At 37.5% G+C, this 27741-nt stretch overlaps 1 protein-coding gene across 3 annotated transcripts in view; it reads right to left on the reverse strand.

Annotated features, from left to right (window-relative positions):
- Positions 1 to 27741, reverse strand: part of LOC129564849 (A-kinase anchor protein 200) — a 60638-nt gene that overhangs the window by 22459 nt on the left and 10438 nt on the right. The window contains exons 1-2 of one of the 3 annotated variants that reach the window (XM_055439030.1): positions 25995 to 26302; positions 3441 to 3484 (exon numbers count right to left, since the gene is read on the reverse strand). The exons of 1 other annotated variant lie outside the window; for it this stretch is intronic. The gene's annotated coding sequence lies outside the window, so the exon portion shown is untranslated. Of the gene's footprint in view, positions 1 to 3440; positions 3485 to 25994; positions 26303 to 27741 lie in introns of those variants that run through there. One more of the 3 variants, XM_055439034.1, reaches the window with a different exon arrangement.

Here is a 27741-nt window from a genome sequence, read left to right on the forward strand (position 1 = left end):
ACTCAACAGGTTTATTTCTCTTTTTTTTGTGGGTCGTTTGCTATCGACTTTGAATTACGACGGGATTTTAAGTGTCATCCAGAAATCATAAACTTGAATTAGCCTAACAATGGACAAATTGCCTCAATGACAGAAAATAGCATTGTTCCCAGTTTACAAAGGGAACAAACTGTCAATGGCAAGGAAATGATAAATACGCTGGATAGACGATAAACACTGGTGCTTTTGGATACGACATACTTAGAATGTGCGTAGATAAGTAGTGGCTATTGTTGTCTGCCTTCGAGATTTGTGCATCAATGTTCCGGTTTATGTGCGGGCAATAAACAAAAAACTGAACGTCATGCGTGCTTTATGGTAATATGAACTGGATATGACAATCTAAATAAAATTGTAAAAAAAACACAGCACAGAACTCTATATATGTTTCATTTTTATTTAAGTCATACGTTTACAAGTGGGTATTATTTAACAACAAGCCGGCGACTTTGTTACCAATGAAAGTTGAGTTGAGCCAAGCGTTCAGTCAGCAACAGTTTATTACTTCTTTTTCTCTTTCTCTTACACTAATGCCGTATCAATTAGGTCATTTTAGTTATTAACTTTCTCGAAAAATTATTTTGTTGAATGTTTTGCGTGTTTGACGCCTATTTTCAGCGCGCTCAAGTGCAAATTCCAAAATAAATTGAAGACTAATCAGTGAGACGCGACTAGTGTGGAGAGAGAAAGAGCGTGTGTATGCTCGCGTTCATAATACGTGTTAGAATTGGGCGAAGTTTTAAAACCATGAAATTAGTTAATAGTTTTCGTTCCCATGTTGAATCGGGTTTTTATTGAGATTAAAGAGCTGTGGCGAGAGGATTGGTGGCGTCGACGGTCATAAATCGCATGAAATGGCGTTAGAAGTTCGCCGAAAAGAAGATGCATGTCACTGGAAAAATTGACCGCCCACCATAGCAAATTCGTTTGCATTGCAACGTTTTCGCTGTTTGTTCTCAACGCTTTTTTTTTGTTTTTGTTTCCAATGATGACCAAAAACTGAATGAAATTTAACTATCAAATTGAGGAAACGCAAGAGATTGGGGCCATGGCTGTTTTATGTGTTTTGATCTGAAATCGTGTCGGAGGAACAATAAACCAAAATGTGTAGTTCCATTGACTTTCGGCTGTAATCAGCATGTATGAGAATGTTCATAGAAACAATGACACATCCTGTGTTGTTTAGTTCGGCGTTTTCCGTGCGGAAGAATTAAAACAATTTTATGCGCGCTGACAATACATATCCAAAAAAGCGAGCGCATAGCAACAGGATAGAAGCATTCGGAATTTAACGGTTTTAATGAGCCAACTATAAAAATTCGAAATGCCGATGGAGTACGAAATGTTGTCGATCGTTCAGGCGATCGGATGAACGTTTTCCCGCGATGTCAATCAGTGGCGCGAACATAATACGTTGACGTAGTCGACGTCGTCGTCGTCGTCGTCATCGCATAAAATAACCGAGTTGGAAAAATTCTTCGGCAGAGTGTATGAGGCGAGTGTGTGTGATGTAGTGTGGAATCTCAGTTTGGATGTTGATAATTCCGTTTTCCGGAAGCAACCACCATATACGTGCAGAGAGTGAGTGAACGAGCGTGTGCGCGAGTGCGCGCATTTCGACAAGCAACGATTCAATTCTCGAACGTATAATGAATATGCATGAATCGCGCGGAGTTGAGAACGAACGAACGTATGAACGAGCAAGCAACTGAGTGCTTACACTTGTGACATGATTGTGTGTATCAATATTATCGCGTACGAGGTGAAGTACCAAGAATACCGATTCAACCATGAATGGCAGTCAGATGAAGCAAAAAGCACCATACCATTCCAACGCTCTATAATCAACGAATATTCATCGTACGTTCGATGAACATCGACAAAGAATCAACATTTATGTTTCGACTTGAACGCAGAATGTACGTTTAACTTGAGAGTGTTGTTGTGGCTGGCAGCGAGAAATCCGAATTGAAACGTACTTACGTACTATGCCTTTGTGTATTCCGCTCCATCACAATAATATTCCACAATGGTCTCTATCACTCTCATTCTCACACTCTGTCTCACTCGTTCCTCATTGAATCTCTTTTTCGGGTTGCATTTTTGCCCGTTTTTCCGCTACCATTACATTTTACATCAAACTATTATTGTTATTACAACTTTTATACACATCGTTCGTTTTGAAATGAAAACGGATATTGATAAATATAAAATTCAAAATGAGAAAATCGTGTGTGTGTGTGTGTGTGCGTATATGTTTCTGTATATTGCATGCAAACCAAACGTACCAAAGACTTTACTGTATGTATTTTTACAACCAAGAATTTTTTGTGTTGTTTTCTTCTCGTTTTTTGTTTTGTTGCCAAGAAGGAGAAGTAGAAGTGAACGAATGCATCGAGCAAGAATTATGATAACAATGTATACACAACGAGCATGCCCGATTGAACATTGATTTCGACTATTGAACGTGAAACCACTGAGGAAATAAACAAAAAAAATAGACAAAGTACGGATAATAATATACACTGGTTCATAGATAAACGATCGGTTTTTTGCCGATTTTTTTCCCTCTTTTTCGCTCTTCACTTCGATTTTCTTGTCTTTTTCTCGTTTCGGTTCAATTTTCTTTGCCTCCTTTTCCCTCTTTGTAGCTCAAATGCATTTATGAGAGAGGTTGGTACGAAGCGATTATAATTTGTTAGAAACTGATGTAAACACTAACATTAACCCAATCGGTTGTAAATCACGAAATAAAATTTATGTTTATCACAAGCAGCGATTTGGTTCTCTTTTTTTTATTATTTTATGTTAGTTATCACTGTGATATGGTAGCAATCAGTTAGGCGTGATTTAAATGGAGCTATTGGGTCATAAAATGCCATCGATCGGTATTTATATGGTTGAAAAGAAAGAAAATCCAAAAATAGTCGGCGTCGCCAAAATGAAACGCGTTGCGACGTGATTTTCATGACAAATGAATGAAAAGTGACTAACGCAGCTATCACTTGGCAACTTGGTTTATCAATTATGGTTTTTGAATTGAAACAAGAAACTATCATTGACATTCAGCACAAGAAACGCAATCGATCTCGTCATTGTTACTCGCAAATCGACTAATTGATTCTAGTTGTTTTTTTTCTTCAATATCTATTGTTTCATATCGCGAGTTGGCGCGCGTGCCTTCGTTCGCACATATGTGAAGTTAAGAATCGCAAAGCCGTCGTCGTATTTCAATGACGTTAATTGTTACATGGCTTTCACATTACGATTTCTGTTCGCATTGATCTCTACATATCAAATGAAATTTACATACAAACTCCCATTGAATTACGACGATTGGAATGTTGAACCATATTTGCTTCTCCTTTTTTTTCAAATTGAAAAATGAAAATACAACTTACATGTTAACGATATAAGAAATCGACTCTAGTCTGGATTTCGTCAGCTGTAATGAAACAAAAAGAAATGTTTTTGATTAGGTTTTGTAAGTGCGCATGGAATTCGTATGTTTTGCTTTTGAAAAATATACTTTGATAAATGATGTGATGGGCGAAAATAACAACGAAAAAACCATTTGTGTATTATGTCGATAAATTGGTTTGCATGACTGTAGCAAAAACCACACTCAGATTGAAAGCTTCAATTCGAATATTCGTTATTTTTCTTTCATCAAATTTGTCGAAATTCGAGCGAAAAAAACCTATGAAATTATGAAAGCGAATTGTATAATGGTGCACTGATAGCAAAATGTAAAATTGCATCATTCGTTATATTCAATTGACTGGGCCACTGGGTGACGAAAATGGGTGGCATATGATTGCAATTCATATGTGAAACGAAGTAACCGACATTTTGCGCCCGTATCATCAGCGTTAAGTTGAACGCAGCAAATTAACGACAAGATAGAGACACACAGAACCTGCGCAAATGTCATTTCAGCTCAGAAATTTTATGCAAACTTAATTGAATTGAAATTGGATGAGAAAACACGAAAGTGAAACAGAAATAGAGACAAAAAGAGTGAGCAAAACAGGCGAAAATGAATTCATTCATTTCAGCTGAAAATTGCAAATGACGAAGTGAAGCCAAAAGCCACAGAGCGCACCAAAAGGAAAATTTGTTTGAATGAGCAAATTATGTGCTCCATTCCATTTGGATTGCTTTGAAAATTTAATTATCAACACGCGACACAATAAATCAACCGTACAAAGGATGGTACTTGTTGTTCAATGTACTATTTCGTCGTAGTCGTTGTGCTGTTGTTGCTGCTGCTGCTGCTACTACTGTTAAACGCGCTAAATTGCATGCACACCTCGAACGTGCATTATTGTATAAGATGAATGATTCTCGAGGCCTCTTTATCTCGGTGGCTGTGGTTTAGCTAACGATGTAAATTACTCGGTTAAATTGCGTAGATCGCGTTTAAATGGCGTTTGCATTTTGTTGGCTCATGCCACCGCCGCATGATGAGGTGTGTGCACGCGCGCGCCCGCATCAGTCAGTCACACACACACACACACACAGAGAGAGAGAGAGAGAGAGAGAGAGAGAGAGTTTCAACTTGTGATGTACGCGTGCATCATATGTGAATGTATGGATTTTCGAAAAGGTACATTAACGATCAGCGTCAGCGAGCACTGAAGCGCAAATAAAACGTAAAAATCTCACATATCAATGTCATAATCGTTGTACAAACATTTTTCGCATTCCAATGAAATCGAAAATGAGAATGAAGAAAAACAAAAAAAGATTGAAGCAAAGCAAAGGGAGAATACAGTAGAAATCGAAGTAATCGCACGACCAACGTGGTTGTTGTCGTTTTCATCGTTGGCGTGCATGCCACAGTGTTGCTGCTGCTGTGGCTGTGTACAATCATCGCAAAAGCATGCGATAATAAAGTAGCGCTTGATATCTTCTGTGTTAGAAGATCATTTGAATATGATGTACTGGCTCGCCGAATAGCCGTTTGTTGCTTGTTACAGAATCACTCGATAGTATCGTGAAAATGCTAAATCCGTTGCTATGTGTATGAGAGTGCTGTGTGTGTATGTTTACTTTGAAAAGCGTCATTCGATCGAGTATTTTAAAATTCCAATGCGAATCGCAATCACTCATCTAAATATGTAACTTAATGACTGTTCGCTCGCACATTCCACAGAAAAAAGGCTTTGAATGAAACAAATATTTTACAAGCATTTGCGACTATGATAAAATATTTGATTTTGAACGTCGAAGCATTCTGTGTTAGACGCTTTAGTTGCGTGTATTTCTGCATGGAAAGCAGGAAAAAAAGAAGAACAAACGTTATTAAACAATGTGATTAGTTCAATCGCTTGTAAATCACACTCACACATATGGCCAGCTGGTTATGTTTCTGAGTGGCGCGCGATTTCAAAAATAGACGATGTTGTTGACGACTACAACGACGACAAGGATGGCGGCAGTGAATTAAAAAAAAAATTCAAAACTATTTTTGAAATGCGCAAAAAGCCAGCAATTTTACTACGTGTTAGGTCGATGTGGCTAAGCTGTGGCTCAAATGATAAAGTAAGGGAAAAAACAGCGGCAAATTATGCGAAATACCAAATGGAAAAAACAACAACGACAACGCAATACGAAGACCAATCGACAAAACGTCTATACAATAAATAACAAAGTGAAGTCAGAAGAAAAAACGTCAAGTACTTTTCATGTTTATAGCAAACATTGCAACAAAACGATGCTCATGAAAATGTATATATAGTACCAACTACTCATTGCATACGCAAAACAAAACCAATAAGTCGCCGAACAACGATCGTAAAATTTCCTTTCAACGGACGCGCAATGTGGCGCATGGAATGCGAATATTTGAAACCGAAGAAAAAAACCAAACACACAACAAGCAGGAACACTCCTAAAAGCATACAATTCATTTGGGCCGCGCGCAAATATCCAAACAATAAAAAGCACTAAACCGTTGGTGTGTGTGAGTGGATGTGTTTAAAAACGTTCTCTGCGGCTTTTGTAAGTTGTAATAAGTTGTGGACTCTCTCGGCGCAGAGTGTGTAATCTAAATAGAACGAAAACGCCAAGGCCGTATTATAATATAAACTACAAATAAATCTCAATCGAATAGATTTTTTTTATCTGACTTTTACGATTCCATTAAGTTGAGCCATAATGGATCGCCTTAGTCCGCGAGATTTTTATTTTCTCTTGCGCTCTCACTCTCTCTCGCTCTGCTCTCTCTTCTCTTTTCTATTTGACTCGATGCCATTCAAACAAAAAACAAAAATACGTTACAACACCTTTATTTTCATTTGTGCCTCATCGAAATTGCCCATTTGAAAATGAATAGCCGATATGACGGTGTTGTTGGGTGTTCCGATTTTGCGTCATTTGTTTGCTCATTGTTGATTTGCTTCGTTCGAACAGAAATCCGTGTCTCGAAAGTGTCGATACAACATGAAAATGATATTATTTTCTTACAATGTACACGGGCCGTGTCAACTTCAAGTATTGCAGCCATTGGCATATGGAATGAAGTGGATTGAAATGTTTTCGAGAAAACACAGACAAAAAAAATGTAAGGTCAAAATAAGATCAGCACTCTCTCTTCTGATTCGCGCTCGACATACAATTGTGCTCTGGTTGTGAAACCAATAGAACATGTCAAACATAGACTCGGAGCAAACAAAATGATTATTTAAATTCCACTGTCTCGAAAGAATTTTTCCGTTGGTTTTGCTCGTAATCCAAAATGTTGCCGAAATTAAATTGCCCGAAGAGACTGTGTCGATTCGGGGATTAGAGCCATGAGGTGGCAAAAGTTTGACACGAAGGAAATAACTTTTTTTTAATGGGAGAAAGACAAAAAAAAAGAATTTCGGTTCGATGTTTGACAAGAAAGGGGAATTTAGGTGATTTCGTTCTTTTTATCGCATGTGTAAAGTCGGGGTTTAAATAACGAACAAAAAAAAATTTCAATTATCTCCTTATTTCACATTCATTTGATATGGATTTGATCTTTATTGTGGGAAATATAGATGGAATTCGTTGACAACACCAACAACAACAACAGCAATAAACGATAACACGATGAATTATTCAACATGTTATAAAAAACGAATCCTGCCCGGTTTTTAATAGAATAATAACAATCTTTTTTTCGCCTATATGAATTTAGGTAACTTTTTTCATCTTCTTTTTGTGTGAATGTCGACAGGTTTGCGTTGTGTTCGATATAAACTTTTAATACTCTATTAAATCTGAAGTGAAAAAAGTCGACCGAAAAAATGAAGACGAGCGAGATGAACCGAGAGAAGATGACGAGAAATCGAAATAAAGCGAAGATAGACTCGAGTAGATAACTTCACCAATTAAATTATTTGTACGGTTGAGCGTATTTTTAGCGTGGCCCGTAATAGTAGACGCAATTAGATGTCATAAACAAATACACCGAAAAGTGTGTGTCTGTGTGCTCGGTTCGAATATTCGAGGGCGAGGTAATTTACAACATTACAAAAGCATCGAAGAAAGAGAAACAGAGCAAAGGATGGGGAGAGAAAGAGAGTGATTGAAAGAGATGGTGGCCGCTTGGTAACCGACACCAAAAAGACTCTAACATTAATTTGATTCGATTTGATTCCAAACGCATACACTCTCATCCACCGTCGACAGATTTAATTGAACGAACACCGAAATATATAATGCTGGCCGATTGAGAATGATGCCTAAAGTGCGATTCGTCGTTCTAGTTCTGTATGCCTTGCCGAGTCCGAGACCATGATTATTTCGACAAAGAAAAAAATGTTTCAGTTTTCCATCAAAGAGACGCTCTTACTCTTGAAATTCTTATGAATTGTTTTTGTTCGCTGCTGTGTATCTTTCTCGCTCACTCTCGCGCACACACTCGATGAAAACTCATTTTACGAAAGATCGACGACCATTCTAAAAGCGTCGACAATTTTTTATATTCCTTTTTCTTCTTCTCGTTTTCTTCGCTCTCGCATGTAGCTGGTGATTACCTTTTATAAAACGGTTACAATACCGTGTAATTTGCGGCAAGAGTGCGCATGAAACGACAACCAACAACAAAAACAACAAATCAGAGAGAAAAACACACACTGAAGATAAAGTTAAAGACACAAAATGAAGAAGGCAAAGAACGAAGAAGGTCGACACGTGAATTCTATACACATTCTAATGTTGTTGGCTTAGTATGGTTTTCGACTGCTTTTCTTTTTCGTCATTCACATTGAATCGGCAACAAAACAGCACACAGAAAGAGAATGCGAGAGCGAGAGAGCGATAGAGCGAGCACAGCATTTCGGAAAAATCGAAAATCCAATTTATATTATAGTAATTACAATTAGTATAGAATGTGTTTAGTTGTGAAGCCACATATAAGGTTTGAATCGGCTGCGCCGGTTGGATATACACATACCTAAAACCTAAAATTCGAGACCAAAAAGAAAGACAAGGCAATGCGTGCGTTGTGCATGACAATGAAACGAATAGAGAATCAAACTAACTAAGTTATGCTCGATGTGTGTTTCTCTTTTTTTTTCGCTTCTCTTGGTCTCTATCTCTCTTGCGCGAGCCAGCGTTGCCAGTTGGATTCCGATTTTTTGGCTAGTAAATTTGACGGTTGAGAGCGCTCAGAACAAAACTCATGTGTGTGTAACGGTGAAGGCATTTAAAAATTTTTCAACGCTCTTTTTTGTCGTTCTTTAGTTTTTTTTTCTGTTTGAGGAGCGAGCAATTCTTATTTTGGAAACGTGCATTGTTATTTCGTTCTGGCTTAGCCATATGAAAAGAAAATTCGTGCGATCACAAACGGAATTTTCGTCAATCAGAATCAAACGCAAATTGAGCACATTAACTAGTTGGTTGAATTTGCGCATACCGAGATTTGAGCTCAAGTTCGAAGAAGAAATTAGACATTTTCAGCTCAAGTCCAAATGTTCAACATTGTTGAACCATCATCGTTCAGCTTATGAGTTCAACGTCAAAAGTTTTGCAAAATCTCTCGTTGCTTACGTTTGACATGTAATAATTACACATATACCGTACTTTGACCTATGCTGATGATTCATTTTTGAACGGGTGTTCCGTTTCTATTGAGTCTTAGACACAAAATGCCAAAAATAAAGATCAATATCCAAATAAATCATTTAGAAGCCAATGCTGGATTTTATATTGCCATTGTTTTTACAGCATTATTTTAACGGCACCATAAATCAATCATCATTTGTATCAAGCATCGTTTTTTAGATTGTATCCGATGAATAACTTAGTAAGAAGCTGTCAGTTACGATTTTATTGGCGTTCCTTCTCTCCTTGTTTCTCTTTTGGAGCATCTGATAGCACTACATTTGCATGGGCATACGCATTTCAAAGGCATTTGTTCAAATTATCTGCTGACTGTTTTGATATTCGATCCTAATCGAATGGGCTTTTAAATTGAATTACGTTCTTTGCATAGGGTAAATCATTGAATGGTATGCATCCATGAAAATGGCCAATTGCCGATAACAAGCCGAAAAATTCACAAACTAATTCGGGAAGTTCAGTTGAGCATGACAATGCATCATTTTCAATTAAGCTTGAAATTGAAATTTATTAATTAGAGCTCGTTTTTGTAATTACAACAAGTCATTAAATGGGACGCATTTATTCCATCCATCGAATGTAATAAAAAAAAGTTTATTTTGAATTGAACATATTCTCTTTTGATTCTTTTGATAAACTGAACGCATCAATTAATATCATAGGCCTTGTTTATATGCTAAACGAAATATGTTGGTCTTTATTCCTTCAAAATAAAATATTTGGTTATTTAACGATCTATTTTTCCGTCCATTTGTTGTTTCATTCCTTTTATTTTAATCTATTTTTGTTCACCGCGCATCGCTGTATGTCATTTGTCTTCGACATTCTTTCTTTCATCTGTGCATTCGAGAGCTTCAGCTTTCTTCTAGTCGATATGAATTTGTTCTTGTCAGATATGCGTTCATCTTCTGCTTTGAATTTGTTCGACATTTGAAAATGACGGTCATTATTGTTGCGTGTTTAACAACACTAAGATATACGCACACATTTCGACATAAAACCGAAAATGCTTTGGGAATATGTTGCTCTTGATACGTATTCAATCGTTTGCCGCCCAATGAGGAATTCTCGATTCGAATCGTTGTGATCGCGCGCGCAAAATTCCAACCGGGAAGCAGCAGTCGCTGCAGTAATCATTGCTGCCTCAAGTCCATTAATTTAAATGCTCAACACGAACACTCACACCGTACACACTTTCTCATTAATTTTCATTTAGATTTTATTTGTTTCGTTCGATTTCACATGATGCGGTGCGCGGCTTCACAAATGTGCTTTTAATTCCTAATGTGACCCGCTCGCACATACACACAACGAGCCTTGAAAATGTGCGATGATTGTATTCTATCAATTTGGGAAGAGAAGATACACCGAAGAAAAGAACGCAACGAAGAGAGAGGGAAAGAACGCTTGCACCGACGCATCTCTATTAAGGTGATATTTTTCCCTCCTCTATCGTTGTTGCCTTGGTTCGTTTACGTTGCTTTTTATCGGCCTGCTGCTTAATTTACATACGAACGAAAAGACGTGAAAATTATGGCAGTTATTATGTGTTCATCTTCTACTTCGTAGATTACACCCCAGGAAAAAAGACGAAGAAGAAATCTTTTTCGCAAAACGAGATGCGAAACCTTACAAAATCACCAAAATGCCTCGAAATCGGTATTCGAATTTTTGAATAGGTTTCAATTTGTAGATGTGGTTGTTGTACACATTACTTTCGTCGGCAATTTTCATGTTGAGTGTATTTGTTTGGGCTTGGGCTTGGGCGATAACCGTCCTGCCTGAAGAATTATCACCATTGAAAATTGAAATAAAACCAAAGTGAACAACGGGCAGCATGAGGTTGTGACTGCCATAAAAATGTCTATTTTCGCTTGATTTACCGAGATTAAATGTGAATATGCGTAAAACACCGAGGGGGAAAAACGACAAGGAAGACAATCGTATGGTGAAAAGAGAGCGAATGTAGCATTTACATTCAAAAGAGAGAGTGAGCGTTCCGTTTGGGGCCCCAAAAAACATACATATTAAAATGCGCTTTAAATAATTTACGGGAGATTCGCTTTGTGCTTGTTCCTTTTTTTGCTCATTTTTTTTTTCATATACGATCCTTCACTTCTCGCCTCGTCTTCATCGTGTGATGTGTTTTTTCTGCACTACGTGTCTGTGTGAATGGCATTCATTGCGTAAATTATTTCTTATTTAGCAAATTTATATTGTGTGATACGTTCCAGATATAGCTCCATTCATTCGTTTGAACTTGAAAAGTGCATACGGAATGGCAATGATATCCATGGCAAGTTGTTCTTTTCACTTTTGCGATCGCCATTTCTTTCTCACTCTCTCTCTCTCTTTTCACTTTTTTTTCTCCTTCGAACTGGAAACATAATGGCCAGCAAATGAATTAAATGTTATCGAACAATGCGCACCGCCGCGATTGTCATTTGAGATAAATTATCATACGGTTAGTGCAAAAGCATTCATTGCCTCACCTAACGCGAGCGCCATCTGTTCAGTTTGAACATGAAAACAAACAAATTGATCCATACAGAGTTATAATACAACAACATCTCTATATAGAGGAAACGCTGTGGTTCGTTTTGTTCGGCATATTTTTTATACACTGCCCTCATTTCCACCGATTCATGTATCGGTTGGCAGCTGGAGTCACTTTGTTTGTTTTCATGTTCGCACCAAATAGATGGCGTTTGCGTAAGGGAGAGCAATAAATGCTTTTGCACTAAAGGTATGTAAATTATTATTGTGTGATGCGCGGTAAATAATTTCTAACTAAGGGCAATCAAGAAGATGACACTTTTGTTCCCATCTCCTCTACAAATCTTCGAGATTTCTTTTTCTCGTTCATATTTTTTTTTTTTTCAATTTTGTACTTTTTTCCACTCCCGAACAGAAACGTGTTCATTTTTTCGGCCTCGAAAAATGGTGTTGCTCCGGAAACGCAGTGAAAATGAAATGAACATTTATTTCGAGATAACAACAATAGCATTTTATCTTCTCTTTCTTGTTGGCTGAATGTTTGCAATGCTTTAAATAGAGAATCTTTGACTGGAGAAACGTTCCTTGGCTTGAACGAAACAAACAAACAAATGGGAAGAGTGCCAAAGAAATGAAGCAACACATGCGAATGAAACCGTTCGAACATTGGAACCGTTCGAAAGTGAAGAGAAGAGTGAGTGAATACCATTGAAGTTAAATTGGAAGCACACAAGACTGTAACGGCCAAATTACACCATGTTTAAATGTCTCGCGTATTTTTTTTCTCTTCGTTCTTCGTTTTCGGGTAACTAACGGATGTTCTTGTTAGTGAATTAATAATTAAATTTGTGGTTTTGTGAACTGTACTGCGTTTTATAATACCCGCTGTGCACTCTTGACTCTCTGGTGTTGGTTTGGAAATTCGATGCTTTTTAAAATGCAGTTACACCATAAAAACGAAATTCTATGCATATTAAAAATGGGGATTGAAGTCAGAGATTGCTCAACTGGCTGCAACGAATGCTGTTTATTGTCGTCGTTGTCGAGGTTTATGGCCTCGACGAATCTTTGCTCGACGAATTGAAAATTGCTCCGGCTGGAGTAATTTGGCATATTCGGTCAACGATATCAATAGATGCATGCTTTTGAGTATGCATTAGAAAGTCATTGGTATGATAATTTTTTTAGCAATACAGTCGATTCAAATTCAACAGCGATGATTAGTTTCATCAATTCCATTGCATTTTATCGGATTGTTTATATGCGTTGCTTAAGAGGGTCTGTCGTGCACACATAATCGCACCGAATTGTCTCAATTGGAACAATAACAATATCTTGATTGCGTTTTTTTCTCTGCGTTTCATTTTCATATCGGTTGTTGTCATTCTGGTTTATTGTGTTTTTCATCGATGTACAACATTGGTCATGGAATGCTGCGGGAGTATTCGCCATACAAATTAATTGTCTGAAGCATTGAGTGTCAAAAGCATGAAAAAATGCACGACGCGCGCGCGAACAACCAGACATGAAACTATGCCATGCACAATTGGATGACTGAAACGGAACAGACTTTCATCGATTGTGAATTATGGTATTGAGAGAGTCGCTTGAATTAACTGGCATTATCGTATATGCACACACACACACACACACATAATACGGTTTGAGTGAAACAATTTTTCGAAGCAGCAAAAAACTTTGTCGAAACAATTCCAATAAATATTTTCTGATTAAATTCGATTTCGGTGTATCGGTGACTCGAAATATGATTAAATCACGAAATATGCGCGCACATATCCCTCGAGTAGAAGGGAAACAACCAAATCGTGTCTATCTTCCATACGCACACATTCTTCCCTCAGAAAAAAGAATAAGTTTTAATTAAATTAGTCGTGCACTCTTCCATCGGATGAATGTGCTGGGACCCGTCGAAATATAGAGATGCAATCATATCGTAACATAAATTACATACTAATTGAAGCTCTAAATCAAATTTATGCATTTCATAAACGACCAATTAACCATTGTTTCGGCATTAGAGTTGCTACTCGATTACTTTTCCATTGAATGGCTGAATCACAGCGGATGAGAGAGAGAATGAGAAATCTATTCCCATTTTGAGCATATGACACATAATACTTGTGTCAAGCAGTAGCAACGGCACCATCACGACAAAATTCCGAAAATTCAATAGTTCATTATTTGATTAAAAGCGTACGCTACATAATAACTATGTGTCATAAAGTCGGCTTGATTGAATTAAACGTGAATATATGCGTGTCAGCCCGGGTTGCATGCTCGAGCTGACGAAAATGATTCTTTCGATTTGAAGTGTGTACACATTTTCACACGAACGTCTCTTGAAAATCTTGCAGCCATTTCCAAGAAAATGTTCCGCCTTACAATCTCATTGCATTTCCACACACAAAGCGTGAAATATCGATTGAATCAAAAGTGAGTGTTGTACTGGGTTTAAAATTGAAATTGATATTCAAGCACATGGCACACCACACAAACGGCTCTATTCATCGTTTTCGCCTTTGTAAGAGATCCGCAATTTGATTACAATGCTGTTTTGCTTCAGCATTTTCATATTTTTCGATGAGATGAATACATTTCGGAAGAAATCGGATCAATGACGCTAACTTTATAATCATATTGAATATCTATGCTGTGAATCATCTTTGCTCAAATAAACCTCGAATGAGTTTATTTCAGCTCGATTTTTTTTTTCGCTCGCTCGCTCACACTCATTCCCATCGAGACATAGTTGTTGAATAAACGGGCGAATGCTTATTTTTGAAATGCTTGTTAAAGAATTTCCATTGAGTGTGGAATGCGATTGGATTGGATTTTTATTCACATTTCTTGGAATGTATAAATCTAATTAAAGTTACTTTGAATATACACAATTTCATATATATACACAATGAATAATAATAAAAGCCAGCATATTTATTGGGCTTCGATTATATTCAATTTGTTGATTGTAAGCATAAAATTCCGCAGCCCATTTGCAATCTCATCAATATGCAGACACAAACATGAATCAATGGCAAATACGACAGCACGGCAACAACGGTAGTAGTAAAATAAAAATTGATCGATTGAATTATTAGGTGTCGATGGATGAGAAAAAAGTGCAGTTTGAAATCAATAAAAGATTGTACGATAAAAAAAAACAGAATTAACCGTTGCAATTTAATTGGTATAGGGAAAGCTGTCATGCTACCAAATGCAATCTGGCTATAAATGCATTACACTTCCTCGAATTTCCATCTCATCATCGAATGAAATGAATAATATTCTCTCTCTAATGCCACTAAAAAGTGTGAATGAAGCGTATCCGTGCGGACGTGCGCGCAATGCTGTGTGTGCGTGTGTGGAAATTTTCACTCGCCCGACAACAACGATGATGATGGAGCGACCAGATAACAAGATGCACATCATCCCGTTCACAAAATGCACACACAAACACATTTTCTGCTGTTCGTCACTGTGCGCGCACAATTTGATATTTAATTTTCTTAAATGAGTTATTACTGGTAGTTGATTGCGTTTTCAAATTGCTACCACATGGCATTTTGTAATATAAAAGCGGCTGCTTTCTCGCACCAAATTGCATCCATCTCTTACATCCACACACACAAAACGACTCACCGATGGAACATTATTAAATAACGAGCATCGTCGTTGTTCGCCGCACAACAGACGGCAGCAATCAAGACAACTGAAGAAGAAAGCACGACACTGAATTTAAAATGCACAACAGCAACACAATCGAATTATACATGAAAATGACATAAAAAAAGACTCAACGAGTGAAGAGTTTTCTCGACCAAAATCAAATGAGCCACAAACAGACTCACACACACATATACAGTGGCTAAAATGCACATTGGTTCGTGGGTTTAATTCGGTGTATGTTTAAAATTAAGTCGATTTCTAGTGCGATATTCTTGTTGCCAGCAGATTGAAGCGTGTTAAATTATCGTCAATTTATGAGTGGTGGGCACATAAACACAATGGTGATAAAGCATGCAGAGAGAAATGAAAAAAAAATTCTCGACCGATTTTTTTTTCCTCATAATTTTCTCCGTGTCACAATGTGTGTGTTGTGTGTTGTGTGTGACGAACATGATTTTGAAGTCATCGTTGCTTGTAATGCCTCAATCTTTTGGCTTTGCTGCCATTCTCCTGTCGCATCCGCGCTTGCGCTCATTTGCTTTACTTTCTCGGTAAACAAATTAAAATACCAATTAATTTGAAACCCATTTAGTTGAACATGGAATGCATTTACCCACATCCAACCAGTGGCCCATACACCGTGATCATATCACATATTTCATACTTTGTTTCATAAACGAATGAATTAGAAAAAAAAAATAACAACGACAACGGCTACAGAAAGAAAAACATGAGTGGAGTGGATCGGAAACCGAATCAAAAAAGTCTTTGATGCTACATATGTCATTGACCATAAAGAAAATATTTTCACTTATGCATAACATGACGGTTTAACGGTGCATGTGTTTGAACAACAACGAAAACCCCTTGAAAAACTCAACGCTATAGCGCTTGAACATTGAATTGATGGCGCGATAAAAATGCTAGACGCCTGAACTGGCCGTCGTTGTCGTCTATCGCAGCCGAAACAATGAAATGCATACCGTAAAAACGGTGTTGATTGTATACAAAACGGATTGATTTCACATTGATGACATGGCATACATCAACACTTACATAATAATTATAATTGATGGGATCGGCTTTGACATTTTGATTCGAATTGACAAACAATGTAACCGAAATGGAACATTGGTATTTATTTGAATAAGATGGACAGTGGGCATTGATCAGGCGACACACAGACACACTCATCAAAGATACATTGACGAGGAATATGCTGTCGCATGCTAGATACAACAACAAAAAAAGACTTCAATAGTAGATTACGAAGAAAAAAACAGTTCACCTTAAGAACTTGATTTATCGCTGTTTACATAGCCTGGCAACGCCAAGTCAATTACTTGTGAATTGTTCAGAAGAAAAACGATCGAAAACTTTTACGAATCACAAAACAATTTGCAGTAAGCTCAAATTTACAGTTTATTTAAAACAAGATACACAAATGAAATGAATTGTTCGCTTCGGAAAAAAAATAATAATGGCAGAACGCAAACGCAAAAAAATCAACTGTACGCTCAATCGTTCGTCTACAATATGAATTAAAAGCAATTACTGCCCGGGTATTCGTATTTACTTTCATTTTGTCACAACAACAGACAACACTTTCATTGTACACCAACGTTTCCTTGGAGCAATGTGCATTTTGTCGTTCTTTCCGTTTGTGATTATGATTAATAAGAGAAGCGAAGGAAAGAATGAAGTGATTCTCGCGACAATTTGCAATTACGTTGATGATTTTCTGGTACGAATTTCAATGGAGTGACTGTTTTGACGCAATCACAATAACACTTTTTCATCGGACAGTGAATGCATTGCACTGATGATGATTAATCAAAACTTGGGTTTTGTTTTTTTTCAATTTTCTTTGCTCTGCTTTACTTTTTAATTGCCAAGTGTAAGTGTGTATCAATTTACAAGTTGAAATCAGAAACATGCACAAATAAACAGTGACTCAAGACAATTTCCGAATAAATCTGTTGTCACACATAGTTCTTTCTAGGTGTTCATGTACATTCCGCGCTATCACTTGTTTTCTTGGTGAAATGTAATTAAATCGATGGACGACAACAAAAAGTGTTCGACATAAACAATAACAAGTGAACGATAATAGCGTTGAAAATGAAACGAACACGTCGATGAAAAGTAGTGAGAGACGATGGCAAAAGTCTGAAAATAAGATACAGTCAAATGTACACAAACGAAGAGTAACAACTCCGAAAAGAGTATTGTACACAACGGAAAGTCTGTACATAAAAATTGCTATATATATAATGAAACGAAGAATGAATATTCCGAGGCACACAATTTAGATTGGGGCATATTTGTGTTTTCAAGTGTTCAATGTAATTATTAATTCGTTCTCGGTTTTTAATATACGTGTGCGCAACTACTCACACCTTAACGCTACGATGGCACGAATTTGACTGTTTTTTTTTTTTGGTTCGTTCGTTCATTCAGTTTAATGAACAAATGATTCATCATCATCGGGTTTGTGTGTTTTTTTTCTGTTCAAAATTGTTTCGTCGATGTATTGTACTTTGAACGTGTTATTCGAGCGAGAAAAAAAGCATGCCAAAACTTTTCGTGTGGTAAAATGTGGATTAAATAAACACAGCCACATTATCATATGGAAGCGATTTTTCGACATTGAATTTCCTTTCAAACATAAACGAAGACGACGAACGAATGTGTGCAGAAAGATTTCATCACAAGATATATTAGCCGAGAAAGAACATTGAACAATGGCGCAATCCCCTGAGTTGCAAAATTTACATACGTTAAAAAATTCTGACTTTCTGAGTTTGAAACTGTATTTTAAATGAAAAAAATGATGAATTTCGCATAATGAATGAGGAGGATGTTTTGTTGTTAAGCCTTGAATCAAAGGATTTAATTTTGATTGTTTTTTTTGGTACTTTGTTTAGACGACCCGAAGGTTTTGATGTCGACATATTGTGATCGTTAGAGGCATTAACGGGACTCAAGAATCATTGTACACGTCGAATCACTTCGTTTCACGTGTACTTTGCAAGCCATTAAACTTTTGGGACATATACTAAAAATACACACTCAGATACAATGCGAAGCAGAACAAAACAGTGTGAGATTGTGTGTGTGTGGCTTAAGCTATTGTATGCCAAAATGAAAGCCCATTGTTTATGGTGGAGTGAAATGATGACGGTGATCAGACACAGACGTTTAAAATGCGATTTACTATTTATGGCTGCTTGAATGCTGTGCTTATGCTCTGTGAATTAGATCTTGTCGTAGCGATGAATGAAGAACGAGAGACTCCATTATGGTGTTGCCACCACCGCCTCTTGCCACCGACTGAAGCTCATTCTCTCTGTATCTCAGTCTCTGTCTCTGTCTTTGTCTCTGTCTCTGAATAAAGACGCACAATGTAACATCTCCAAACTGATTGTACGACACAAATCGATAATAGACCCAAAACGATGCGGCTGCCGAAATTCAAAAGCTGCTTCTAAATTTAAATACACTTTTCGTTGGAATTTCCCAATATAATAAATTACGTTGCAAAGTCAAAATGGCGTAGCCAATTTGTAGCAGTGCAGACGCACGCATACACTTCTATCCATCCACTTGTCTAGCGTGAATGTGTAAGTGTTTGTCGTTTCGAAACTCCCTTCGAATCGAGAGCCGAGAAAAAAATACACAAACACATAAAATAAACTTTCTGCACTCTTCTCGTTGCAAACTTTCTGCACGAGTTAATTTATTCGAGAAAAAGCATATGGAATCGGTATTTTTAACCAAAATAATATCATGAGCTGCTTAGCATCAAAAATTTTCTATGGATTCCCTCATTTTTGGCGAAAAATGGCGAGCAGAGAGGAGAAGAAGAAAAATAAGCAGACACAACACACAAAACAAATGCGCATTTGTTTTTCGACTGCAGTCGCTGAACCGAACAATGGCTATGTCGATGGTGTGTGTGTGTGTGTGTTTGTGTATGGATAAATTGATTGAGTTTATATTTCAGTGCCGAAATTTGATTCATGCCGAAGATAGATAAAAGAGTTCGATGCCGACGACGACAACGATGTCGGTATTGAAGTGTGTGCATTTTCTCCCTTTCATCGGTATCTCTCTCTAGCCAAAGTAAATATGTTACAAGATGAATATTCTTTGCAGAAAAAAAAACATGCTTAAAAATACACGGTCATGACACATGCACCACGAAGAACCCGAACAAAGTGGTGAACAACTCGAGTGCCTCTTCGACGCAATTTCGCTTGCATGGACACACGATGGCACAGCTAAAAGAGACAAATCCATGCTTCACGTAAACACACACACATACACTAGCACACCGGCCCAGACAAAAGTCAACGAGCAATTTTACATGTCTCGCTCATAATGTACGCCTGATGACACACGAAGCAAAATGTATAGTATGCTTTGTGTCAAAATGTATAGAATATATTCGGATCGATTCGCCTCAGCGAAACAAAAAAAAATCGGTACAAAGCCGAAAAATAAACCGGTAATTTTGAACAGAAAACGACAGCACCGAAAAAAGTCGAAGCATTCTGCGGTTTTCTCTTGCCATTTTTTTTCTTCTGTTTGTTGATGTCGTTGTCGTTTTTCTCTGTACAAAAATTCATTTCTCGACGCTGTTTTCTTTATCGAATTTCATTTTGATGCTATATAGCAACGACACTGTGTCCGTATCTTTGTTTAAGTCATAAAATACATTTGTTCGCAAATTTTCCATGCATTTAACAACATCACCAAAATGAAAGCGAGAGATAACCATTGTTGGATATTGTCATTTTGCTTGCTCTTTGCTTTTACCCCGTGTATTTATTTCAGGTTTGGCTCTTTTTTTTCTGTTGCACCGTTTCATGTTTTTTCACGTCACACAAATGATTTATAAATGGAAATTCATCAAAAGTGCGTGAGCGTTGAGAATATATACGTGTGTATTTGCAGTTATGTGATGCGTACATGCGTTTTCAATTTGTAGATTTGGCATTGGCTGTGACTGGTTGACGGCAACGGCGACGACGGTGCTGTGTATATGTCGATTTTTATTGCCTGGTGACAGTGAATGTGAAAATGCCATTTGGAAAATTTGATATAGTGTGCGTATTGCGAAGCCACTGCTTCGCCCTCCAAACATGAATTATGCAGATGGATAAAAATGACTACCGATATTCACTCTCTCTCCCTCTCGCTCTCTTTCCCTCTGTGTTTATTTTTAGTGTACACAAATCGAACTCTCGCTCGAACTTCCGTCCGTTCGTCTCTTACACCTTCACATAAAAATGCGAAGCACTTCTGTGCTAACCCTTAAAAGGTGTTTCTTTTTCTGTTCTATTCTTTGACCCCGGTCGTAATCCAACGAAAGATTGAACTTTGCGATAGGAGACGAAACGAATGTAAATGGCTAATAAAAATAGAACTACAAGTTGCTTTGGCTATACCAATAAATGTATCGGCTCGATACATCGTCATTGCTGGTGGATTCAATTTCATTTCATGTGATGGCCACATCCCGATATATGTATGCCGAGACGAAGATTGGGGCCACAATTGCATGTACACACGTATCAAGCAGCCATATTATGATATTGGAACTTTAGTGTCACTTTGGAACGCATTCCGAAGAATCTACAGATCAAATCGCTTTTCACCATCTCGCCTCTGTATCGCCATGGAGCAGAAGAAAAATGCGAATTGTGGAGAGAGAATGAGAGTAAAATTCCATCTAAATCGTTGTATGATGCAATATTTACGTGAGGTTGTGCAATGCTTTGGAGTAAACAAGCGAACGATGAAGGTCCTTCAGTGCCTTGTACATGTGTGCCGAGAGCGGAACTATCATGTTGTAAGTGTGCTAAATGAACGGATATGCTACATAAATGATCCGCTCTTTTCTTTCATATATGCATGGCATTAGGACTAGAGGCGGCTTAACAACAATAACTGGGATTACTGCGTTTGCATTGACTGACATTGAATCGACGAGTGGTGTGTTCAGCTTTGTTCGACGTTCGACGCAAATAATGAAAAGCCCACGGAATCTAAAGGTGTTGAATGGGTATGCGAGTAGGCACAGTGTATTCCGTCATTGCTATAATTTGCTTCGAGGTTTCCTTGGTATTTTTTTCTGCCAGTGCCACTAATCGCCAGTATGTTTGGCGTCAAAGGTGTTTAAATTCGATTGTCTTACATATTCCATCACGGACAATTTCCCAAATTTGCTACCTTTTCGCCATAAACTAACAATGCTCGATTGTCGACGACAGCCAACAAAGCAAATCGTCAGTGGCGTCGTCGACGATAGCGGCGTTCTTCGAATAAGTAAAATTGTAAGTCAGGAGTATTAAAGTGGAAAAAAATGAAGAGAAAATCAAGCACAAGTTTTTTCTGTTTCGATCGTTGCCTTTTGTATTCCACGCCAGCCATTCAGAGGATAAATACATATAACGTGAGTCTAACTCAAACCTAATTTATTGACTGTATAGTTTAATGGGCTGTTATAATATAAGTCGTTTACATTTCACTCTAAGCACCTAACAGACGCCACATGCTTTGTTTTAAACCCATTTCTCTCTCTCTATCGTTCTCTTTTCGATTAGTACAGTCTTTTTGTTTGTTCGTGTTGCGCGCATTTTCCACTCGGCACACTCATTGTCATGTATGTTTCGAGGTACAGTTCCATTTTCAATTTGTGTGTGTATATATGTTTGTGTGTGTGTGCTATTGTCCTCGTGCCATTGCGATTGAGCCCCAGAATTTAAATCGATTCCATTTGTAACGGCTGTTTATGAAATGCTATTTGAGCTCTTCAAACAACACATACATACACCAAAAACAGGAATCGCGAGCGCGAAGGCGAGCGCGTAAACACACGCTCTCGCTCATTGAATTCCATGTAATTCCACTTCGTCTCTGTATAATTTGCTCGAATATGCAAACAAAATGAGTTAGCCCTTGCATTCAATTTCAATTCAATTTACATTTCAACAATGTCGCATGCTTAACACAACACAATGCTCATGATGCGAATCAAAAGAGCTGCTGGTTTCGGGCCGAATGTTGCCGAAGTTTTATCATATTCACGCAAAAAAAAAAATGAAGTGTACGTATATGCGACAGTCGTGCGAATTGATTGCGAGCACCGTTTTATTTTAGCATAACAACTGTGAGGCGTGCAGCGTGTATTAGGCAACGGATTACTGTTGAATGCATATATATATATCCTTCCGCATAAACAAATGTGTGGCGTGGTGGTCGAAAAACCAGGAGCATTCTGATTGAGCACACACACACACACACACCGCTCAACTTCATGGTCTTTCAGGCGTACGTGTAGACCACTCGGCAACCGTTCACTCACTCATTCGCGTCAGCTCGCAAGCGCGCGCGCTTACACATATGTTCATCGTGTGCTGCACACCGAACACCGTTTAAATATGCATTCATACCCAAAGCAATATCACGCAGAGCACTATTTTGTTGGGCCTTCTAACGAAGTTATGCTGCGAGAAAGAGTGAGAACGAGAGAATTGGAGAGAAGAAGAGCGAGTGAGTGAGCAACAGACGAAAAAAAAAACTAGAACACACTGTCGCCAGAATCGAAACGCGTATATGTAACGACGTTAAACAACACCCCAATCATTATGTGAGTCCTTTGTTTTCGACGCTTTATCGTTTTCGTGTTAATGCACCCAGACCGAAAAAAAAGAAATATTGTTCAAATTCGAACAAGGGAAAGTTACGATCATAAAAACATAACTGAAAACAAAAAAATTGAAACCATCCGCAATTTTACAGACCATGAACTAATGCAACAGCAAATTAAGTACTTTTTTCTCGCAATTATACAAGCCAAAATGTAGTTTAAATCGTAATATAATCATCGCATGACGTTTCAATTTGCTCGTTTTTGAAATACGAGGAAACGTGGCTCTCGCCATTGGTTCCGTCAAATTTGGCATTGAGTGAGCCGAAAAAGTAGAAAAACTCGGTGCCGTTCAAGTCATCAAGAAACTTTGGAACCATTACACCGTGTAACAAATTTCAACTTTTTCTTCTGCACATGAGAAATTCCGATTGCTTGTTTTAGAGGACCAAAAACCAAGCACTTTTGCATCATTAGTTTGTTCGAAACCACGTCTAGACTTTTTTTTATCGACACATATAAGACAAATTTCAGGCCAAAATGAGCAAATCACAAACATGAGCTTCGGTTTGACAGGTAAAAGCAAATAATTTCTAAATTTTCTGCCTTTCAACATCTAGTGTGATCCTTTACAAACATTTTGGATACTTACATGACCAAATCGAGTGATGTTTTCGCATATTTCTGGCCGCATATTTGGTTGGTTCGAATTCGACTCTGAAAGAATCGACTTTTGGCCAAAAATCCTTAAGTATAGGCTTTTCAGGGATGGTCTCTTGGCGCAAAGTTATTTTTTCTCGAAAATATGGGAAGTCTACCCAGACAAAAACTCTCAAAATTGACTTTTCGAGGTACCTCCCGAACAAAAGTTACGTTTTTCATGCATTTTGCTATGAAAATAACATTTTTTGTTCGGGAGGTACCCCAAAAATACACTATTTGGATGAGTTTCTTAGTAAAAAATTAATTTTTTCGAGAAATATTGGGAATCTTCCCACACAGAATCTCTTATAAATGATTTTTGGGGTACCTCCCGAACAAAAAATGATATTTTCATAGCAAAATGCATTAAAAACGTAACTTTTGTTCAGAAGGTACCTCGAAAAGTCAATTTTGAGAGATTTGGTCTGGGTAGACTCCCCATATTTTCGAGAAAAAATAACTTTGCGCTAAGATACTATCCCTAAAAAGCCTATATTTAAGGATTTTTGGCCAAAAGTCGATTCTTTCAGAGTTGAATTCGAACCAACCAAATATGCGGCCAGAAATATGTGAAAACATCACTCGATTTGGTCATGTAAGTACCCAAAATGTTTGTAAAGGATCATACTAGTTGTTCAAAGGCAGAAAAGGTAGAAATCATTTGCCTTTACCTGTCAAATCGATGCTTATGTTTGTGATTTGCTCATTTTGACCTGAAATTTGTCTTATATTGTCGATAAAAAAAAATCTAGACGTGGTTTCGAACAAACTAATGATGCAAAGGTGCTTGGTTTTTGGTCCTCTAAAACAAGCAATCGGAATTTCTCATGTGCAGAAACATGTGTTGCACGGTGTTATTATTAAACATCACATTGCGACCATTATTACAGGTTACGCTCACAACAAAATGACAGTTTTACCAACAAAAAATATCAAAATACTAATGATACAATCTATTTTCGTTGCATTCGGTCGGAAACTTTCGCCGAAAAACCGCCACGGACAATTTGTTTACATTTCAAGTGGATGCGACAAAAACACAAAGGTAAAAACAACGCTCCCCACAACGAGATACACAGCAGTGAGAGCGCACGCAGAGTGAAAAAAAGAAAGAAAGAAAAAAAAAGTCATATTCAATTTCATTTAAAAGCAGCTCGTTCCGAAAACATGTAATATGTTTGTTTTCCATTAGGTTGAAATGGTATAATGAGAGAAAAAAGACGGCGAACGGCAAACGAAACATGAGAATAGTAGATCAGGCGTGCGCTCACACTACTGAAATGAATATATGCTATTCTAGATGTAAAAGATGTTTTGCACAATTCTAATAAACACAAATTAATTAGCATAAGCAGCAGCAACAACAGCAGCTAAACACAAACACATCTACACCGTAGTGTTTGCACCGAAAAAAAGCGAACGACGAGCGCGAATGAGGAAAACAATAAAAAAGAAACCCATCGCTAATTAAAATGCATTTTAACTGTATCACGCCGCATTTTTGCCATGCGAGCAAAAGATAGGGCCGAATGCGTACGAGTATGTACAGCAAGAGCAGCAGTTGCAATGGCAGCAATGGCAACAATGCCAGCAGCGGCTTTAGTAACAGCAACAGTACAGCTATTACCATTAAAAGGTTGCGTTTTGATGGGGGAAGAAGTCGGTGCATTAATTACTGTTATTTGTTTACTTTAATGCTTTACTTGACTTTTTTTTCGTTACTACTGTTGCTGCCGCTGTTGTTGTTGTTGTTATTGAGTTTGGAACAACACACATGAAAAAAAGAAGCGCTGCTGAGATGCATGCTAAAATAAAATGCACATCGTTAGTCGTTAAATTGTTGTAAAACCGTTACAAATTATAATTACACACTTCAGCATAAATCGACGCATTTTTGGACAGTTTTTTTTCGGTGTGTTTTGTATGTGCCCACAGTTTTTTTTTCTCATGCGACCCTTAATTTTTTGTCGTTCGATCTGAACCATTTTTAAAACTGTTCCACTAGACACAGTTTTTAACAGAAAATACTCTTGTGTTTTCATTTTGTTCGAAACGGAGAGAGAATTGGCAATTCAATTCGATACAGTACATAAAAGAAAAGCACACATAAAACCGCAGAGCTGCAGAAAAAAAGTGTTATGGCAATAAAAAGAAAAATCGCGCACAGCGAAAACAATGGTAATAACATGTGAAATTTTTCAGCCGCATAAAATTTATTGAAATGGTTGTTGTTATTATTTTGTTGCAATTTTCGGTATTTTTATGAGGCTACAAGACACACATTCACATCGCTGATACACATTTTGTTTTTATTTACCTCGTTTCTAATATAACGGCAACTGTAGTTGTGTGAGAGTCAGTGTTATTGCTGTTTTTTTTCTCCTCTCTCTGTATCTCTCCAATCACTTTGAAACGCGAATTACGATATAATTGGTTTTTGAATTGAAACGGAAACTGTGACAGCTCGCGTCACTTGTGTACAGCATACTGTATTGGAGATTTGCAATTTGCGATTGGATTGCATCGAAAGCTGAAAATGCCTTTAAGAGAGATTTGGTTCACGTACCGATCCACTTGACGAGTCACAAACACATAAACAGAATATTCGGATTAGCGAAACGTGTCTCTGGCTGTGATGTTTGAGTTTAAAAATAGCGAGAAAGAAGAAAAAAAAAGTATCCGTTCAATTACTCTGTGGGTTTGAAAATGAAGAAGGAAAAAAAACATAGCTACTGCAAGCAAGAAGCAGTGTGCAACATCTTCTTATCAACCGTTGTATTTCCGAGAGATGAGTGTTTATATGTAATTGGCACGTAGGCAACAACAGCAACAAAAAGCGATCGTGAAATGCTCCATTTAGCGATATATTTGCATAAGACACTTGATGAAACATTGATGACGCATTCGACTTCAAAGCAATCGGCAACATATCAGTTTATTAGAATGCTGCGACAAACAGTAGTGGAAAAAACAAGCGAACACTCATCATTTTGTAGTCATCATCAGAAATAGTCGGAATTTCATTCAACTTATTGTTGATTAGAAATATCAGTCAATGCCGATTTGAATACGTGTGCGACCACGTTTGTCACACAAATTTCTAGAGAAACCATTCTACTGTCTAATCAAATAAATGGTCTGGAGTTTTGATTTATTACTTTCACTTGTAAAGCTATTATATTGATCAATTCAAGATCACGTATTTCTGTGATGAATAACCCATGCAACGGTGCGATATGCGACCGATAACACGAGCAATAAATATTGAACAAAAGTGAGTAAGCGACAGCGAATGAGGAAGAGAGAGAGAGAGAGAGACGCGCATGCCGAGAAATAGCTGAAATAATTTCGGTAATGTGTCATTCACTTGTAGCGTTTTGAAAGTGAATATACGAGCGATGTAATATACGCACATACAAAATAGCACCGTTCGACTTGATGAATACCAGCGCTTGGGTAGCTGAATGCTTGTGAGAGAGCCGGCTCATGTGAGAAAATTGCTCAAATTGGGAATTTATGATGAATAATGGCTTGGTGTGTGCACTTGTGTGGTTTGCTTCCGAAACAAATACATATACACACACTAGAGAATTGTAATTGCATACGGCTCAATTTGGTAATTTCGTTGTTCCTGCGGTTCAGTTCGATTCGGTTTATTTTTTTTTTTTTTGAAAAATGGTTTCTTTGTCAGTCGAAATAAATTTGTAGCAGAGAAGGAAAAAAACCAACGCCATGAAATGGGGTGCAATTTTCAATGTAATTCGTATATATACGAAAATATGTATTTTCAATGCAATACATTTGAATGAAACAATGAACAGATTTCATTTGGCGATAAGAAATGTACTCTACTCTCCATAAATCATGTATTTTTCTAGCTTCGGTTTTTTTGTTGTTGTTCAACTCAGCGATAAATATATCAAATTCTAGTATGCAAAGTTTAACGCACTACTTTGATATTTTTCTCCCTGGCTACGATGCGTCGCCTATCGTATGCGTTACTACAAAAACAAAATTCTAGTGACACTGAAATGTCGAAAACAACACACCCGCCCGAACAAAAG

Source organism: Sitodiplosis mosellana, unplaced genomic scaffold (genome assembly GCF_009176505.1).
Source record: "Sitodiplosis mosellana isolate CC-2019 unplaced genomic scaffold, AAFC_SMos_1.0 Smas_scaffold_2, whole genome shotgun sequence".
In the NCBI taxonomy this organism is placed as follows: Eukaryota; Metazoa; Arthropoda; class Insecta; order Diptera; family Cecidomyiidae; genus Sitodiplosis; species Sitodiplosis mosellana.